Genomic DNA, 21,253 nt, shown 5'->3' on the forward strand with positions numbered 1-21,253 from the left:
TTTTTAAGTGATCTGTGTTCTACTTACTTTGCCTAATTCATGTCTAATGGCTTTTTCATGACTCAAACAAAGCTAGTTTTAGCGGGACAAGGATAACAGCCATTTATGGTTGTGTATTATAGTTGGCCAGGAAAAGCAACTGAAAATGACTTTAAGAAGACTGCATGCATCCCCAATGATTTTTTTTTCCTACATGAGGAGCAAATCTACCATCTATGTGATAGTCTGCAAAAAACAAAACCAAAGAAAAACAAAAAAATGAAACAAAAAACGAGCCTCTTTTTCCAGATCTCTAAATTAAGGAATTTACTTAATTATACCATTTTATATGTAACTTAAGTTGTCAAAATTTATCTCACATTTGGACTTCCCTGGCGGCCCACTGGTTAGGACTCTGCGCTTCCACTGCAGGGGATGCGGGTTCAATCCCTGGTTGGGGAACTAAGATCCAGCATGCTGTGCAGTGCGGCCAAAAAATAAAAATTAAACTTAAAAAAATGTATCTCACATTTTAAATAACCCCATAGTACTTAGAGTATAAAAGGAAGAAAATGGACTTTGGAGTTGGAGCTAAATTCCAAATCCAACTCCTTAACTTCTTAACTACCCAACCTACCTTTATTCTTCATGTACAAAATTAGGATAATAATACCTTCATCATAGGATATTCTCAGTGATTAAATGAGCGAAAGCATATGAAATGCATAGAACAGTAGATATGGCATAGTAGGCATGCAATCACATTATGTATAGTAATTCCATTTTGTTCCTGATGCTCAAGCTATTTCTTGGATTCTCATTAACCCTTACTTTTTTAATACCCTCAAATAGATAGCTATATACTCTATTTAATAGAGTCTTGCTAATACGATGAACTCTGTGAAAAATATTTCATCTTAATCTCCAAGGTGAATGAATCTATCTAATGCCAGATTTTGTTCTTAGTGAAATCTGTTATATCAAAGTTCCAGTTTTTGCTCTACAGCTCACAAAAGAAGAAACCTAGACACATAAAAGTTACCCAGATTTCTTCTTCTTGGTCCCCTAGATAGTGGGATAAAAATAAATGTTTGCTGTTATTCAGTCTTTCTCTCCTTATGAGAGGTCTACAACTTGTGCGTCAGAGGTCAAATTAAGCCCAGGAGTGTGACGGTCACCTGGCTCTACTAAAGAGATGTGACATTCAAGCCAACTCCAGACCCAAAGATGACAAGAAAAGTGTAGCTTTGGGAGGGTTCATCCTCCATTTTGCTGCCAGTTTTCTCCATTCTGACCTTACTCCTTCTTCAACTCGAGCTTTTATGGCAACTCATCTCTTATCCCAGACTTGTCATCCTAGTGGAGAGTAGAGTGGGAACTTAGCCTGAAAAATAGTGAGGCAGGCTCTAGTTTCAAGTCTGTTACTAAGCATGTAAGTCGTATTTAGGAAGCCACTTCTCTGGGTTTCTCTAGTCAGAAAGGCAAATGAGATTAATTAACTTTTTAGTTTTATTACATTTTTGACATGGTATATTACTCTGTTAGGGTATATGTTGTTCTTTTAGGTATATTTGAATTTCAGTCTAAACTTCTAAAGCCTGTCTAGCTGACTGGTTCTAGTGGGGAAAGAATGTAACAATCTCCTGGACTCCTTAGTCCCCTTTCCTATTTTCCTTAATTTTTCAGAGGTCTGAGTAGTATTGGTTCTCTAGACGGAAGGCAACCTATGATCACATCAGAATTATTGGTGGAGATTTTTCAACCTGTGAGTGCCCCAACTTTAGAAACCGAGTAGGTCTCGGGTTGGCTTGGGCAGAGGAGGTGGTGAGAGGGACTGCATTATTAATAAACGAGTCATTCTGATGCTCACTCAGGGCTGAGGATCCTAATGGCTGTGGCAAGCTGGTTGGGCTCCCTTCCTCCTCCACATCTATAGAAAACTTTGTGTCTTAGCTTGAGTCCTGTAGAAGACAGATCCTGAGACAAGGAACTGCTGCTCACACTTTCCTTGGAGGTACATGTCCAGGGCAGTGAAGGTGAGAGCAAAAGATAAGGAAAGCAAGGTCAAATGGAAGCAATGTATTATCACTTTATAACAAGCCATAGAAGATTACTTAGTAGAATAATTAATTTTGTACATGGGGATTTTCTAGGAGGTTTATGGGAAGAAACTTCACCCCAGAATAACTCACAAAAAGAAGGGGAAACTTATTTGTCTGGCTCTCTCCTATCTTGCATTTCCAACTGGCCAGGTTCTACCCCATGAGGAGCTAACTCTGTCTTCTAGGCTGTGTCATCTGGGCCTTCCACCACTTCTCTAGAAGCTGATACCCCACCCCATGGTGTGGTGTTTTATTAAACTCCAGTACTGATGGAATCTAAGAAGGTTAAAAAGAGTTGTGTCTTAATATATATGGCCATAACCTATCCTTTGGAGAAAGATGTCAGCCCAGGGCTTAAGCAGTTGTCCTAACAATATGCAAAAGCTGGTGCATTTATAGCACATGCATTAAAATCCATGAGAGATTTCCAGGAAATCCAACTCAAAAGAAAATGGCAATTTCTTGGATATTTCAACATATACATTTGGTGTTGTGTATTATTAAGAGTTTGAATTGGAACCTAACCAAGAACAATCTCAAGGTCTAAAGTATCTGCCACAGAAGCAAATATTTCAGGGAAATGCTGCATTCAAAATAGGACTGTTAGGGTTTATTTAACTTGTCCATGTACAGCTTGAAAGCTGTGTTTGAAATTTGTGCACACATGTAAATTGACATGTAGCCCCAGGTCATCGGTACAACTGGGTCACTACAAAATAGAATTGTAAACTCCATTATCTTCTTCTGCTCTTTTAACTTGAAGTGAAATATTTGATCTTCTCTATTTCTATTTAAGAGAGGCCCATTTATTCCATCTGTGTGTAATTTTAGCCCCTGTACTCTTATGACGAGGTCCAGTCATCACAAAAGAGAGTCGAGCCTTTCTCCAATGACCTGTGAATAGTCTATGCTCCTGTTTCCTCTCCCTGCTCCTTCAGTTTTTTAAAAAATGGATGGGTTGGAAAGTGAGTGGCCTGACACTAATAAAAACTTCTGCCTTGGTAGCCTAGGATGATAGAAGTTTATGAATGATAGATGTCTACCACAAACTCTGTGGGGTTAACTTAATATCCTCCCACAAATTATGTGGTTATTCCATCGTATCTAACTATGCAGCTCATTGCTAGACTCTCTCAAAAAATACAGGGAGAGAAAAGATAACTAAACCTTTGTGATCATTGGAAATATAATTCAAAGTATGTATCAAAATTGCATTATTACAGCATAAAGATTAGGTAGAATCATGTCAGAAGTAGCCCATGAATTGCAAAAGAATGAGTCATAAAAGAAGACCTCTTCCTCACTCCCTTTGGATATATGTTTATTTTGCAGTTAACAATGGGCTAGGGTACCTTTCTAAAATCCTGTCCTGTAACTTCAGAATTTAATCTCACACTGGACTTATTGTTATATACATTCTTACAGCTTATTTTCCATTGAGCTGTCAGAATGAATCTTTTAAAAGGATGAGTCAGATCTCGATGATCATGACACCCAACACTTGAGTGACTTCCCATCATATTTAGAATAAAATCCAAAGTTGAAGGCTTACAAGGCCCTACTTGACCTGGTCCTTGGCTGTCGCACAGATTTGAACCTCCAGCTGCCTCCCACCCCCTCTGCTGCAGCCATTCTGACCTCCCAGGTGAGGAATTAAGGACTTAAACTAGTGGATATGGAAAGAAGTAGATGGTTTTGAGATATATTTTGGATGCAGGGTAGACCACTCTTGCTGTTAGATTAAGTACGAGAGTGGAAGAAAAAGAGGAATACAGAATTATTTGAAGTCATAATGGACACAGTAACTGTTAGCTCTTAACTCAGTATTATCAAATATTAATAATAACTGGATAAATGGTAACTCATGAAAATGTGGCAGTGATAATCTTGCTTTAGCTTGCATGTTAGGTGCCCATATCAGGGTCAAGATTTGGTGTTCTCGTCTTCACCTGTGAGTCAGTAGTTCCCCAAGTTTTATGGAGAACAGGACTGCTGCTCTTTGTAGGAGCTGCCACTATTCAAGTACATGATGTACTTTACACTTTAAAGACTTCTTGAAGTTGATTCCAAGTCCATGGCCAAAGGAGTCTCTTATTCATTTAAAAATGAGTAACAAAGTCCTCTCTTGGAGGAATTTGGGAATCTTCATTTTAACGAGATCCCACATCCTTACACATTCTAAGCCTAAAGATAACTGCTTTAATAGATTTCTTTGGAACTGTGAACCTGGTTGGGTGTATTCAAAGTTGTACCTGAGTTACCTCCACTCCACCTTAACAGAGAAACTAAGCATCTCTCAGATGCCAAAGATAAAAAACATTTAACTGAGAGGCCTGTGGGTGATGAATGAGATTGAGTTCCCTGTGGGAAATGGGTCATTTTTCAGACCTTGCAGGAAGTGTGTACATCGGCACCTATAAGTCTTTTGATTCACGGGGAGAAGACTATTCAGACTCAGACAGCTGGTGTATTCATATGCTGCTGCTTCAGGGGGATAAACTAGTCTCCCAGAAACTGTGTGGCAGGCCGCTCTCCATCTCCCTCTGGAATATGAATACTGTCTTACTTTTATCTGTTCTATCTTTTTGACAGGCTTTCTCAGGGACACGGCGGAATGCCAGGTAGTGAAGAGGGGAAGATAAAAAAGCAAGCATTCCATCACTCTAGTCTTCTTTCTTTCCCAAACCTCATTAAGGCTGAAAATAATTCCAGAGTTCCTTTTTTCATCATTTCCAAAACCAAAAAAAAAAAAAAAAAAAAAAATGTGTTGTAATCTCCAATCTTCAAAACAAGACAAATCTCTAGCTGCTTTAAAGTCCCTCTCCTGAGGGTGGGCACTGGCCATCCCCAGTTCAGTCCCCAACTAGGGAATCTGTCACATTCACAAATTTAAATTCAATTTACCACATTCTCATGAAAGGGGACTGAATTTCTAAGCCCAATGATGGGAGTGACATTGAATACAAGATTGTGTAGCACTTTAAAGAACTTTCCTTTTATTAGCAGCTTCATAATCACATTAACTTCAACTGAAAATTTGGACTAATTCTTTCCCTAGAGGCCCGAGCGGTAATAATTGTAGAAATCTGTGAAAAAGGATAAATACAATTCAATAATTATATTGATAAATAAAATGAAAATCAACTAATTGTGTCATTCACTCAGATGCTTGCCTTGGCTGTTGGCGGCTTTATGCTCCACTGGCTGCTAAACTTTTCTGTCACACTTCAATAAATTTAATTGTGCAGAATAAATGAGCTAATTTTTGAAGTCACAGGCTCTGTTCACAAGATAAGGGTAGTGATTTATTGACCTCTTCTAGCTTTGTAAGAGCATCACCCTCCTTTTCTACTGGCAACTGGGCATCAGCCGTTCCCTCCCTTGGCGTGGTTCCCCTCACAACTCATGCTAAGAGCTATCCCAGCCTTGCCTCTTCCCTCTTGTATTCTTTCTTGAAATCACTGAGTGCCTATCTGAACAGTCTGGAAGGTTGCAGAAGAAAATTCTGTGGTTTCTGTCGTGGCTCTCCACAGGGTGTTGGGTTCTTTTCCATTTCTGCAGCTGTCTGAATCCACTCTTCAGTTTGTTCAACTGAAGCCCCAGGCTGTGGGTTGTGAGCTTACACCTTCCAGTGACCCAAGGGAAAACACAGTGTCTCTGTAGGTGTGACCTTGTTAATGGAGACAATAGTTTATCTCCTTGGACTTAAAGGAGTTTCTTGTGACAGGCACACTGATGTCACACCAGATCAAAACTCCTGATAAAACACAGTTTTAAAAAACGAGCCCACTACCTGAATGCTGGGTTGAGATATGACAACTTAAATGTAACCCTTCAAAATTCCAAGAATTATTTGAATAGGCAAAATAGAATCTGTAACATAGAGAATATGCCTTAAACCACATGCCTTAGGGTCTGCAGTGGCTTTTTCATATATTTTCTCCTGCATCATGTCCAGTTTACTTTAACGACTGATTATTTCCCATATTAGCCCCAGATTTTTAATACATACCAAAGAACTTGTATTATTTATGCTTTCTCGCAGTGTCCAGCTTCTAGTGCAATGCCTGGAATTAGTAGGTGTTCAATAAAATAATTGTTGAATTAACACATTAATTGATCAATAAATGAATCACATTGATACAAAGCTGTCAGATTAAAAGGAATATATGTGTATATATTTTAGCTTGTTATGGGACAATCTGGAAAGCATGCAGTTTTAGACAAGAATTGTGGCATATTGATCCCTAGGTAGTGAAGCCAAATTTGAATTTATAAGAATTCCCTAAAGGGAGAGTAGAAAAATAACTGTTGTTTTATAGAGAAAGTTTTGTCAGTCATCACTAGGCATCTAAATAAATGGTGCAGACAAAGAAAATATGGCCCAAGCCACAATGCAGCCATCTATCTACTGGCAGGGTCCCAAGGACAGAGCTCAGAGAGGGAATGTCAACCCCTGGCTCAGGGTGGGCTCTGTGTCTGCCTCTCCTGGAATCAGGAACAGTGATGGGATTATCAGTACTGAAATTTGGGGTTCCTAATAGTACAGCTTCCATCCTATGATAAGGAAAGTTCAGAGTTACAAATTTAGTGCTGGGCAAAAAAACTAGTAAAATATGAATGTGAGTGTATAAATTAGCTTGCTCTCTTGAACACAAAGAAGACTAATGGATTCTTTTTTAAACTTTCTTCTAACTATCCTTTTATTTTTCAACCTTGTCTCCTCCAAATCAGCTCCTAGCAGTCTGAGAACTCAGCTTGGGAAAGAGGAGAGCTGGCTGTATTGCTTTTTTTTTTTTTTAACATCTTTATTGGAGTATAATTGCTTTACAGTAGTGTGCTAGTTTCTGTTGTATAACAAAGTGAAACAGCTATGTACATATACATATATCCCCATATCTCCTCCCTCTTGCATCTCCCTCCCACCCTCCCTATCCCACCCCTCTAGGTGGTGAAGACAACCTGATGGCACTGTCCTGCGCTCAGCAGTGCCTCTAGGAAAGCGTCTCCAGGTGTTTGCCTGCAGGAAGTCATGAAGTCAATGCAAATCAGGACACATTCCCCACTGGCAGGACAGAGCTTTCATACACTGGGTGCTTTCGCTGTCACTGTTACCATCTTTGTTGCAATAACAATCATTTATCGATAATGGCAGTTGAAGAAATAGCCTTTGACTAGGTATTAGGTTTTAGTTACCTAGTGTGTCAGCCAAGGACAGAGGCTGTCCCTCATCGTATTGACGATGCCCGATCTGCGTCACATGAAAATATCCACCTTAAACGAGACCTGGAAGAAAAACTACGTCTTTTCTACACTGCTTTCTTCATTCCTGCCAAGTGTTTATTGAATCCCTAACTGAAACCACTTGTGCTCTTGAACTTTCCTCCTGGAAAAAAAGAATCGTGATTATTGTTTCTTTCTCAGAGGGACGCAAAGAGGGATTACCACAGGAAATCCAGAGAGGCTTTAGAGGACTAGCTTGCATTGAGATAGAAGCCAGAAGCCCACTTAGCCAATGGCCTCCCCGGGACCTGGCACCGAGGCGGGTAGAAGACAGTAAATGCCACAGAGCCGCCATGTGAAGAGGAGAATTTGGCATTTGTGCTTCTAAACCCTGAGTCCCTGAGCCCCCGAGTACTTGGGAATTCTGTGAATCGTTGCCTGTGGCAGTGACACTGATTTGTATCTGGGTATGAACTTAAATGAAAACATGAACTCATTACATGAGGAAGGAAACACTGCCAAATTTAACAGGATGAAATTCCATCAGGGTGTCAGGTTTTATGGGGCTGTAGTGAAATACCTCATAGAAAGGTTTCCTTCCAGTTCATAAAACGCTTTCAAAACATGCTCAGCTCTTTTAAGTTGAGGGGACATTATCATTTCTATCTATAGCATTTCTCTGCAAATTGAACTCAAATATCCTTTGGGCTGACTACACAGAGGACAGAAGAAAGACGGGGAAGAAACTTGGACTCGAGATTGCCTTCCTGAAAAGGTTTCCTTCAGGCGGAATCATGTGAGAACAAATGACATCAGAAACTAACGTGTCAGTATATTTCTGCCAGCTCCATATGGTCCAGCTTGTTTTCACAGGTACTTAATTAATTCAACAAATATTTAGTGAGTTCCTATCATGCGTAGGTACTGTTCCAGGCGTTGGACGTACGGTGGTCAGTTAGAGAAATCTACACTCAACAATGCCTACATTCCAGAAGGAGAAGTAAACAACAAATAAATGGTCAGGAAACATATTGTAAAATGTCAGGTAGTGATCACTGTTATTAAGAAAATGGGATCAGGGTGTGGGCTCAAGGATAGTGTGTTTTGCAAAGGCCACCCTGAGGTGTGACATTTGAACAGAAGCTTAAATGAAGTGACCTACTGAATCCAGAAAACTAATTTTATAGATTTTTGAAAGGGGTGAGCTAGCATAAGCTAGTAAAAGAGTTAGGAAGTTACTTTGATTCAGAGATGCCCAGTTTAAATAACCACAGGACTGACCCTCTTCTCTCTTTCGGTGGGAATTTGGATAGAGCCTTGAACGTTTTCTTGGGGATTTTCTGCTGTGTGTGGCATAGTAACCAGTGTTTTCTGCTGTTTTCTGTCTTGACCTCTTTTTACTTCCTAGCAAGAAGCAAAAGCTGTGGGAATGGGCATGAAAAAATATAAAGGGACTTTATATCTTTCAGCCTGGGCAGAAGTTGACAGAGAAAAGGAGGTGAGAGAAAAACAAGATATGAGAAAAAAAGACAAAATCCAAGTGAGTTCTCTTTTTGGTGTTCTATCTATCTTCCTATACAGCTTTCTCACCAGCCTTGTTAAAAAGTAAATATCTCTGCAAATTTCATTTTTTCTTCAGTGGATAATAAGGCTTATTAAAATGTCTTCCCTTTCTGCAAGGTGCAAACTCCACATTAGATTTGAAAGCTCTTTTATAATTCAGATGGCAAAGGAGGTTTTAACTTGGCTGACATCAACATACAAACTAAGAATCCTTCACATGTGGAACACGTGCTTCGAATGAAATTGAGTATAAGAATGTTTGCCAAACCTGACTATAACTGGTTATTTAGAAGTATAGAATGTGAAAAATATAAAGTGATTTTCAAAGATAGTTCCATGATGATTATTGACGTTTACTCCTAAATTACTGATTTGTTTAAATAGCAAGATGATGCTACATGTTTAAAAGTTTCTGTACCTTGGAAGTATTTATTGTCTAAGCTAAAGCTTATTCTCATTTCTGAGAAGAAAATTAGGAGATAGTGCTTGCATGTGTACGCATGTGCAGTCATCTGTTTTTAGTGATATACTACTGCATGGGGCTAGGTCTAGGGGTCGGGATATCTAGAAAACATCTCATCTGAACATCAGGGTTGAGAATATAATATTTAGGTAACTAGTTTCAGTCCAGGTGCTCTTCTGCCTGTGGTAAGCCTTGCAGGTGAGCTCACTTACCTACATTCTCAGTTCTAGGGAAGGAAAGTCGACAGGGATATAGAGCCAGATAGTAAATGGCAAAATGGGAGGCAGGGTGATAATACTCAGTTAAGAGCACCACTTTTGTTGTCTGACACACTTGGGTTTTAGGCTTGGTTCTTCCAAGTCCAAATGTAACTCTGGGCAAGTTTCTCAAATTCTCTAAGCCTCAGCTTCACCTTCTATAAAATCCTTCCAAATATTTTATAATAAATATTTAAAGAACTTTTACAATTTATGAAATTTACTTCATGAGCAGTCACTATGGTCTATAGTTATGATCAAACGTGCTCTCAGCAACACTGAATAGAATCTCTTGGATAACCATGGCTATTACTTTGGAGTTGCCTAAACTGCCCTTTCCCTTGAGACTATCATTAATGCTTTCCATGAACCAGGAGTCATCTGTAATATCTGACAGAGATCTTATTTTCTGTTACTCATCAAGACAGTGATACCCTGATGTATACCTTTCAAAGTCAGAAGGAAAGTAACTAGGGAATTGAATACAATGATAGCGTTCCCTCTTAGAATTATACCAAATCCAATTTAATGGATTGAATTTTGCTTTTTAAATTAAAAAAGTAAAAAAATCTATGTTCTGGGTTGGCTAATAGGACACTGGTTAAAGCAAATAATGATTATTTGTTTTCCAAGGTAGGAATGATTTGCACCGGACTGAAAAGAGTGTGAGATGAAACCCCAAATTCTTAACTGGTTGAGTTCTAGAAAGAGAGATGGTAGTAATTTGGGGGAACTGGTGGTGCCGAGTTCACTTGATTCTACTTTCAAAACTCTCATTAGTTGTGCATGGCTGTGCACATACACACACCACAGAAACAAAATTCCTGGAATGTGAGTGAAATTTGTGTCAGAATTTCTATCTTTGGATGTATAGAGAATTTAAGTGCTATTGAAATGGAAGAATCCTGTTGTAGTAATAAAGAGAAGAACCCAATGGTAGTAATGTGGGTTAGCATTGAGAAGAAGAAAAAAGGAGAGATAAAATATTTTAAGTACAATTATAATCTTTTTATTCAAGAAATTATAATCTTTTAAACTCTAATATGTTAATAATACCTCACTTTTTTCCTCAGTGGATTCAGACAGTGCAATTCTATTTCTATCTCTAAGAAAAGGCCTGTAATTACATCAAACCAACACAATGACTTATTGAGTGCCTACTATATGGCACAGACTCTGAGAGGCACTTTAACCTATATTGTTTAATACTTTCAACAAGCAGGAGCATAGTATTATTATCATTTTTAATAGAAAAAATAAAAGAGACCCCAAATGCTTAAGTAGCCAGACAAGATCATATAAGACAAAAATCCTGCATAGGAAACCAGGTTTTCTGATTCCAAGTTTAATATTTAATATATTGCCTTCTACATAAAATTGTTAGACATAATTTAATAATCATGTGTAAGGGATTCTCCATTGCTCCTTTAGAGTAATACTGCCAAAGAGCTCAAGTGCAATTAATGAGGTAAACTTTTAAGCTTTATTTTGTCCATCTTCAAGACTTTTGCTCAGTAAATTTTTGTTGAATAAATACTAGAAAAATAATTGCTTAATGAATTATTTCTTGAGCATCTATGACTGACTATCCCGTGCCATCATCTCCAAAATTTAGGTCTCTAGTAAACCTAAGTGTGGGGGGGTAAGAGCTTAGAATTAGCACCCCAGCAGTCTCTCCACCCACCCACCCACACCATGTCCAAATCTTTCCACCAGTTCCCTACTAATTCTAAAAACAGAACTGGCTGCATAATTTGCAAGGTCAGTGCAAAATGACAGTGTAGGGTCCCTTGTCCAAAAAGTATCAAGAATTTCAAGACAGCAACAGTAGAAAGTTAAACAAAGCCCAGGACCTTTTTGAGCTTGGGGCACTGTGTGAGTGAACAGATTGTATGCCCATAAAGCCATTTAGGTCTAAAGAGATTGGATGTTCACTTTAGTACCCTGAAAATGTACCTCAAAGGAGTAGACTGTGATGAAGCTTATTGGTACAGCAGCATCAAAATAAAAACTGGAAGAGAGTATACAAAGTGGATTAGGAGTACATGTAAACCAACCTCAAGTTTGGAATCAGATTCATCTGTTAATATCGCCTCCTCTTAGGGAAGAACGAAAGGAGGATGGAAGAAAGACTTCCTCTTCTACGCACAGGCTCTGAGAGCAATATAGACAGTGCTTCTAGAAATGTCTTACTGAACAGATTACTCTATTTGGATGGTATTTATCCCCTTACCACCTCTCCTTTCCCCAGAGACATGGCATTGTGCCCTAGTTTTAGTGTCTACAACTTAGATTGAGGGATTTTATGGTAACGACTCTTGTATCATCTCTTTCATTGAAAATCCTGTAGGTTAGGAGGGTGGGAACCATGCCTGTCTTATTCACTGTCATATCCTCAGCACCCAGTACATGCCCACCACATAATAGGTGCTCAATAAATACTTGTTGAATGATTGACAAGAGGTTGTAGGGGAAGTAGTAAGACTGACATTTAAAATAATTAGAGGAGTGAATACCACGGTAGAAGGATTATTTCTGTTCCCCAAACTCTGCAAGAGATCAAGTTTAAAAAGTCGTTTTTTTAATTATTATTATAAATCTAGTGATATCAATACTAGCTCTATCTCTGCATCCACATATTTTATGAATTTGCTTGTTTTCATTTTTTACTTTCCCAAGGGAATTGCTTCAGCAATAACTAAAGTCAATGAAGAAAGTGAGGGACTTGCAAAAGTTTCCCAGCTGATTCTGCCAACTGAAATGCCTTTATTATGCCGTTTTGGTAAACAGAATGAGTCTCAAAACTGAAATCAGGTCAATGTAAGTTTGTGCGCACGCATGTATTCATACACACACACGCACACACACACACTCACATGCTCTCATCAGTAAATTATTTGAAAAATAAATGAAAATGAAATCAGGGTCAAATTTGGAACATGATAGCGTGTTCTCTGTGCTACCAGAGTATATCTGAAAAGGAAGCAGGCAAGTCCAGCGAAACTTCGAGACCTCAAAAAGCCACCAATATACACAGAAGACTGAAGTTGGTTTTTTTCTTTTCTTCCCCTCACATTAAGTCCAATAGCAACTAATCCTGGGGAACTAAAAATATACGAGGTGTACAGTGACTCCCTTCTTTGGCTCTTTCTATAATGTATACAAATCTGACTGATAAAAGGCTCAATTCACTCAGCAGAGAACTGGCTTCTGTCTGATGGAATTTCACTGTGGAGTTTTCACAAGGAGAGCGGTTGGAGCCTTTATATCTCCCGTCCTTCTCTATGGGAGACAGAGCCTTATGCATCTGAGTGATAGCTGTAAGCTGTCTGGGACACGTTGGTCGCTGTGTCTGCAGGCATCTGACAAGAGGAGGGTATGATTGCAGCAGTGTGTTTGGGAAGTCTGACTTTCTCCCTCAAAGCCCTCTTTATTCTACGGTTACCTGGCATTGCATAAGAGCCAAGCAGGCAAATTAAATTCCTTCTATTCAGCCTTGAGGAGAGGTGAAAAAACTCCTCTCCGAGCTGGCGGTATTTGTCACTTTGCTCTGTCCTTCCCCATGGCAGGGTGTTGGGCATCCAATAGACAGGCTGGTCAAGAGTGATGCTTTTCATTTTTATTTATATATTGGTTCTTTTTAACTCTTTCAGGATTGTCCAAATCAATTTGAGGCCCTGTGTCTGTGTAAACTAATTTCCATGGCTACTCCTCCATAAATGACTTTGTTACACTTTTCCTCTAAAAGGACTTGGATCTAGGATGACCATAGCATCAGGTATTTCTCAGAGTTTTTTACACTTAGTTCTCACTTTTTTTTTTTTTTTTTTTTTTTTTTGGTACGCAGGCCTCTCACTGTTGTGGCCTCTCCCGTTGCGGAGCAAAGGCTCCAGACGCGCAGGCTCAGTGGCCGTGGCTCACGGGCCCAGCCACTCCGCGGCACGTGGGATCTTCCCGGACTGGGGCATGAACCTGTGTCCCCTGCATCGGCAGGTGGACTCTCAACCACTGCGCCACCAGGGAAGCCCATTTCTCACTTTTTATATTTAAATTTGGAGTTATTCAAATAATTGTCTTGTTATCTTTGAAACCATTAACCTTGTAACCACTGTACATTTTCTGTGTGCCCATCACATTGGTCAGTATCACTGCGTTGTGTTTCGACTTGTTCTTACAATGTCCAGGTTGAGATACAAATTTGTCAAAGTGAAATTATGTTCACCAAACGAAGAAGGACTTTTAAATTAGCCCAGGTCATTGGTTGGTTTGCAGTTTTTGATGGGCACTATAATTTCTCAGGTGAGGAAGCTATAGATTATCTAGCATCTGTAAATAAATTCAGATTTCTGGCCAAGGAAATTAGAGTCTTGGACTAGGAGAGAACTTCTAGGGAAACGTTACGATCTTTAAGAAATCATGGAGCAGGGGAGAGTAGACTAGAGTCAGGTGAATACAATTCTCTTTAAGAGAGAAAGTAAGGAAGAGAAAGGAGGGAGAGAAAAAGGATGAGAGAAAGAGAGAGTAAAAAAAAGAGGAAGGAAGGAAGGGTGGGAAGGCGGAAAGAAGAGGGGAGGGAGGGAGAGAGGGAAGGAGGAAGGAGGGAAGGGAGGTTGATTCTATAGGGCAGAAACTGTGAGTTTGACATTGGTCCAAGAAAGAATTCTAGATTGGATTAATAAAGTGATGCTTTGCAAGTACTTAAAACACTTAAGCTAGACGAGTGTATCTGGGCTTCAGCAAAACATATGACGTTTTCTTTTTATATGTTTATCATCATATAGTTAGGTAGAGTGGTAATTGATGGAACAAGAAATACACAGTGAGTGCTTGCTGTGTACCCAGGCTCTGGTGGGATGAGAGAGAGAGACCCATGGTCTCTCTCCTTGGCCCTGTTCTGTTCCACGTCTTAGCAATCAATGAATTTGATGAGACTAGAAAGGCATGGAAGAGCACAGATTCTGGAGCCAGATGTCTAGTTTTGAATACTGTCTTTGTCACTTACTAGCTCTGTGACCTGAGGAGTTTACTTAATCTTTTTGTACCTCAATTTCTTCATCTGTAAAATGAGAATAATCATAATATCCATTTCATAATTTTATTGTGACTATTAAGTGAGTTTAAAATGCTTAAAACAACGACTGGCATAAAAGAAGCACTGTTAGCTAATATCAACATCAATAATAATGATACATCGATGATATGCTTATTAAATTTATAGAAGAACAGAAGTTGGGAGAAATGATGACACTGTGAGATATAAACTTATATAGTAGATTGAAAGTAACAAGATGAACTTTAACACAGAGAAACAAGAGGTCCCATATTTGAATCCTCAAAAGCAAAATGGATGATAGCTGCCTTCCAGCTCGAAATGAGCCATGTATTCATGGGTCCTTAAGCACCAACCACCTGCCAGGCACAATGTAAAGTGCTATTTAAGAGAGAGACCCAGAGCTAGAGTGAGATTCAATTTGAGTCTGCATCAGTGGGATCAATGGGAATGTATTCTCCAAACCAAGTAATGTGCTGCCCTTGTCAACCACATCTGAGCACTGGATTCAATTCTGGCTTCCACATTCTAAGAGAGACCCTGACAAATTGCCAGATATTCAAAGAATACCTGTCAGGGTGGCAAGGGGCTTTGTAACAAAGCGTGAAGGAATCAGGGATGCGTGGACTGTAAAGAATAGGGGTAGGATGGCTAACAATAAGTTCACTGGAACAGTCCAGGTTTATGGCTGTGGTTTCCGCATAATCTCAAGTTGTGTTGTATTTCACCCTCCAAATTGCCCCAGTTTGGACAATTAAAATATGATCTCTCTAATGATGGCTTTTAAGAGCTATCTGAAAGAGGATGAATTAGACTTGTTACTCAACCAAGTCTCATGTTTTTGTGTGACAGCAAGGTAACCTGAAATATCAATATCTTAAGCAAACAGGAGGGTTTAAGGGCTCACAGAACTAAATGGTGGGAAAGGCAGAAAGCAGGGCTAGCCAGAGAGGGAACTGGAACCAAGGTGTTCTCTTTCTCTGTCTCTCCTTCTCACCGCGCTTACTCTGATCCCTGCTTTTGGAACAGACTTCACATTCTCCTGCTGCTGCTGGGTGATCTGAACTCTCCTCCATCAAGCTTCGAAAACCAGAGAGAAAAAGAGGTTCTTTACTGTCAACTGAACCAGAAAAATACTTGGAAAAGACTCTACCTCAGTGTGCTTGGGTCATGGACAAGGTGAGGGGTGAGGTGTGGCGGCGGGGGGATGGATTCAGGTCAGATTAAAATAACAACTGCTATAAACTTCTATCAGCCAGTGAAAGGCACAAGGAGACCGACTCCAGCTCAGTTTGATTATAGGGGCAGCCTCCTGAAAGTGACTTTCTGATCATTGGAAGTGTTTAATTAGCAGGTGGGTGACACGTTGTGTCGAAAGCGTTCACGTGTCGGGTTTAGAAACTTTTTTTTTTTTTGGTACGCGGGCCTCTCACTGTTGTGGCCTCTCCCATTGCAGAGCACAGGCTCTGGACACGCAGGCTCAGCGACCGTGGCTCACGGGCCCAGCTGCTCCGCGGCATGTGGGATCTTCCAAGACCGGGGCACGAACCCGTGTCCCCTGCATCTGCAGGTGGACTCTCAACCACTGTGCCACCAGGGAAGCCCTAATAATAAGAGGTTGGTGCCTCTTTTTTTTGGGGGGGGTTAGAATTTGACTAGAAGATCTTTAAGTTTTTATACAGTACCAAGATGCTTTACTTCTATAAATTTTCCTTATGTTTTTTTTACATAATTAATTTCAAAGAATCCAGTTCCAAGTATAAGAAATGAAATAATCACCACTCTTTAAAACTGCATTGAATCCCAAGGGACATGAGGATTACAGCAAAACTATGAGAATTGACCCAATAAAGCAACATCATAAATTTAAACAGTATTCTCTAGGGCCCCTTTGTACTCTGCAATTTTGTGATTCCATAAAACCAGCTTCTGTGATGCTGAACATAGCTAAAATTATTTAAAAGTCACATTGAGTACAAGACGAAAGGCAAGCTTTCTGAACTCGCAACAATGAGAGCTGTAGTCATGAAATCAAAATGTTAAGTGAGGGTTTGACAAGATCTTGCTCCAAATTTTGTTCAGTCTCTTCTCGATGATTACAAGGCAGGGAGATGCTATAGTAATATATGTTGATATATATTCAGTGGGAGCATATTCTCCAAATCAAGGAATCTGCTGACCCAGTCAACTCATGTTGAGTACTGCATTTTCTCTGTGTGTGTGTGTGTGTGTGTGTGTGTATGATTCTCTCTCTTTATGTGTTTTATGTGACATGGGAGTCTTCATAAGGAAATGAAGACCTGAAAAAACAGACTTTATATTTTATGCTAGGTTTGATGAAGAGTGGACATTCATGAGGAATATGATAGGACAAAGGGTGTAAGTGCAGTAAACTGGGGGAAACTTAGCAAGATTTTTTTGTTTGGCTTCTACTTGGTGTCCCTTTCACTTCAGAGATAAGGATATTTCTTTCCTCCAGGTATAGAGAAGGCACCGGTTCACATGAGGGTTTTATGATCTGTTTCAGAGGAGAAGGGCAGAGTGACCTTCCTGCTTCTGCCATTTTCTCAGAAGTCCTTTAGCTTAAAATATTCAGTATGTCAAGGTTCCATGTTTTGGGGTAGTGTGTCCTGAGCACCATCATTCCTCCATCTGAAACTTCCCTAAGAAGTTTCACAGTCCAGAAACTGAGTTAGTAAATTGTCTCATAATCAGTTGAACTAATCTCTTAGTGCTGGGCATTTCCATGGAAACAAAAGAAAAACAAAGGTTAATGGCTAGAACAAACTACTATAAATTCAGCTTTTGAGTCCTGAGGGCATTTCTAGATGTTAGGCTCAAAGTATATCTTCGGGAGTGAGGGCAAGCAGTTGCAATCTTACAGATTTTCCTGGTTTGGAGTTTGAATGTCTCTGGGAATATTGTCGATTATTCTGGTAAACTTTCTGAGTGGCCCACACAACACCAGATGTAAAAATTATCCAAACATGAGCTGTTGTGGTGATTTCTCTGAAGCTTATATCAGGTTGTCCAACTTCAGCTTGCAGGGCCGCAGGAAAAAGGGCAGTTTTAATTTTTAGTGATTTCAACTCAGAAGGGTGAGAGAAAAATTGGAAATAATAGTTTTGGAGAGAGGTAGCTAGATATTGGAGGAAACTAGAATTAAGGATCCATGCTCGTATACAAGTAGGTAACAAGACCTGAAAGACCATGAATAGGACTAGAATTTAATACCCACAAGAGTGTGCTATAGTTTTCCATCAAAATATAATTTTTTTGTCTAGTCACCTCCATTTCTATTAAAGATAATTCAAGTAAGACTAATTTCTTTGCAGTATAAGCCAAGCGTTATGAAACTTGGCCTGATTATTTACATAAGTGCAGCAAGAATAGTGAAATCTGCTTTGCTGGAACTTTTCATAAGGAATCTCAGTTAAGAACTCACCATCAGACTTTGCCTGTATTACCTATGGATTTGGGTAAATTCCTCTCTTCTCAAGGTCCCCAAAATATCCTTACATTGTGAGCCCTACCAGGAAGTGACCTTCCTTACTTACCTGGTAAGGCTGGAATCCCTTACCAGGGATTGGTACCTGGAAAAGTATTAGTAATTTCTTCAAGGGGCTTTATTGGCTCAAAGAAGTCAACACAAGTTCCTAAATATCCAAATTCCCAAATATGACATTCCAGTCAAAGCCTTGGTAAAATAACCAATGTTTCCTTTGTATTCTGTTACCAGGAGAATAGATTCTTATTGAGCTTATGCAAATAACTACACTGCCATAAAAATAAGAATATACGGTAAGAGTTTTTGAATTCTGGAGGGATCAGATAGGGAGAAAAAGCAATTGTTTCATTTTTGTTCACAAAGGCATACTTTATCAAATTGCTGTAAGTTGCACGTAGCTTAAGAGAAAAAAGGTTTCCTTAAATATGGAAAACGATCCATTAAAGAACCAGTCATGTTTCACACAAAGTCATTTAAAAATTATAGTCATCTTCATTAATTCATTCAGTTCCATGTAATTACTCCTTATTCTGCTTGATCTTGAATTAGCAGTTTTATGAATCCATCAGTTTTTTCATTCTGGAATCTCTTGCTCAGTCCAGTGGAAGGGTCTCAGTGTTATTCAAGTGATGCCATCATGGAGCATTCTCACCTGTAGCTGATTGTAAATGCTTTCCAGGAAGAATCAGAGTAAACCAGTAACTGTCTGTGAATGACAAGTGACTTTGAAATGGCCATGGTTAAAGATCTGATGAAAGTTCATCTGATAAGGAAATTCAGGTATTTCTGTGACTACAACATTCTAACATGGTAACCAGATAATGAGGGTATTGAATTTCTACGAATTTTATACAATTTCCCGAATAGTCATACACATATGACCTAAGAAAGTTTACCATCACTTCTTATTTGACAGTGCTTCCCATGTAATTTAACATCCCCAATAAACCTAATTAGTTTTTTTTTTTTTTTTCTTTTTTGGTACGCGGGCCTCTCAGTGTTGTGGCCTCTCCCGTTGCGGAGCACAGGCTCCGGACGCGCAGGCTCAGCGGCCATGGCTCACGGGCCCAGCCGCTCCGCGGCATGTGGGATCCTCCTGGACCGGGGCACGAACCCGTGTCCCCTGCATCGGCAGGCGGACTCTTAACCACTGCGCCACCAGGGAAGCCCCGAAACCTAGTTAGTTTTACACCTCTTTTTCACAAGGTAAGAGACAAATTCTTTGAGATTTTCCAGGGACCCTCTGGGAAATCTCAAAGTTAATTGCGCTCAGGAAGACCTCATTTAGAATTTAATTTGCGGAAGTTGTCAAAGAGTATGCGCATGAAGAGGAGCTTCAAGATGGCGGAAGAGTAAGACGCGGAGGTCACGTTCCTCCCCACAAATACATCAGAAATACATCTACACGTGAAACAACTCCTACAGAACACCACTGAACGCTGGCAGAAGACCTCAGACCTCCCAAAAGGTAAGAAACTCCCCAGTACCTGGGTAGGGCAAAAGAAAAAACAGAGACAAAAGGATAGGGACGGGACCTGCACCAGCGGGAGGGAGCTCTGAAGGAGGAAAGCTTTCCACACACTAGGAAGCCCCTTCACGGGCGGAGACTGCGGGTGGCGGAGGGCGGGGAGCTTCAGAGCAACGGAGGAGAGTACAGCAACAGGGGTGTGGACGGCAAAGCGGAGAGATTCCCGCACGGAGGATCGGTGCCGACCAGCACTCAACAGCCCGAGAGGCTTGTCGGCTCACCCACCGGGGCGGGCGGGGCTGGGAGCTGAGGCTCGGGCTTTGGTTGGAGCGCAGGGAGAGGACTGGGGCTGGCGGCGTGAACACAGCCTGAAGGGGTTAGTGCGCCACGGCTATCCGGGAGGGAGTCCGGGGAAAAGTCTGGACCTGCCGAAGAGGAAAGGGACTTTTTCTTGCCTCTTTGTTTCCTGGTGCGCGAGGAGAGGGGATTAAGAGCGCTGCTTAAAGGAGCTCGAGCGACGGCCGCGAGCTGCGGGTATCAGCGCGGACCACAGAGACGGGCATGAGACGCTAAGGCTGCTGCTGCCGCCACCAAGAAGCCCGTGTGCGAGCACAGGTCACTGTCCACACCTCCTCTCCCGGGAGACTGTGCAGTCCGCCACTGCCAGGGTCCCGTGATCCAGGGACAACTTCCCCGGGAGAACACATGGAGCCTCAGGCTGGTGCCACGTCCTGCTGGCCTCTGCCGCTGAAGGCTCGCCCCGCACTCCGTGCCCCTCCCTGCCCCCGGCCTGAGTGTGCCAGAGCTCCCGCATCAGCTGCTCCTTTAACCCCGTTCTGTCTGAGCGGAGAACAGACGCCCTCAGGCGACCTACACGCAGAGGCGGGGCCAGATCCAAAGCAGAACCCCTGGAGCTGTGCGAACAAAGAAGAGAAAGGGAAATCTCTCCCAGCAGCCTCGGGAGCAGCGGATTAAATCTCCACAATCAACTTGATGTACCCTGCATCTGTGGAATACCTGAATAGACAACGAATCATCCCAAATTGAGGAGGTGGACTTTGGGAACAACGATAAATATATTTTCTTCCCTTTTTCTCTTTTTGTGAGTGTGTATGCATATGCTTTTAGCAGTTGATATCATTGGTGGATTTGTTTTTTGGTTTGGTTCTTTTTTTATTACTTAAATTTTTTTTAAAATAATTATTTTTTATTTTAATTATTTTATTTTATTTTATATTCTTTCTTTTTTTCTTTTTTTCCTCCCTTTTATTCTGAGTCGTGTGGATGATAGGCTCTTGGTGCTCCAGCCCGGTGTCAGGGCTGTGCCACTGAGGTGGGAGAGCCAAGTTCAGCACACTGGTCCACAAGACACCTCCCAGCTCCACATAATATCAAACGGCAGAAATCTCCCAGAGATCTCCATCTCAACGCCAAAAAGACCCAGCTTCACTCAAAGACCAGCAAGCTAGTGCTGGACACCCTATGCCAAACAACTAGCAAGACAGGAACACAGCCCCATCCATTAGCAGAGAGGCTGCCTAAAATCATAATAAGGCCACAGACACCCGAAAACACACCACCAGACGTGGACATGCCCACCAGAAAGATAAGATCCAGCCTCATCCACCAGAACACAGGTA

This window comes from Mesoplodon bidens (assembly GCF_964165515.1).
Source record: "Mesoplodon bidens genome assembly, chromosome: 10".
In the NCBI taxonomy this organism is placed as follows: Eukaryota; Metazoa; Chordata; class Mammalia; order Artiodactyla; family Ziphiidae; genus Mesoplodon; species Mesoplodon bidens.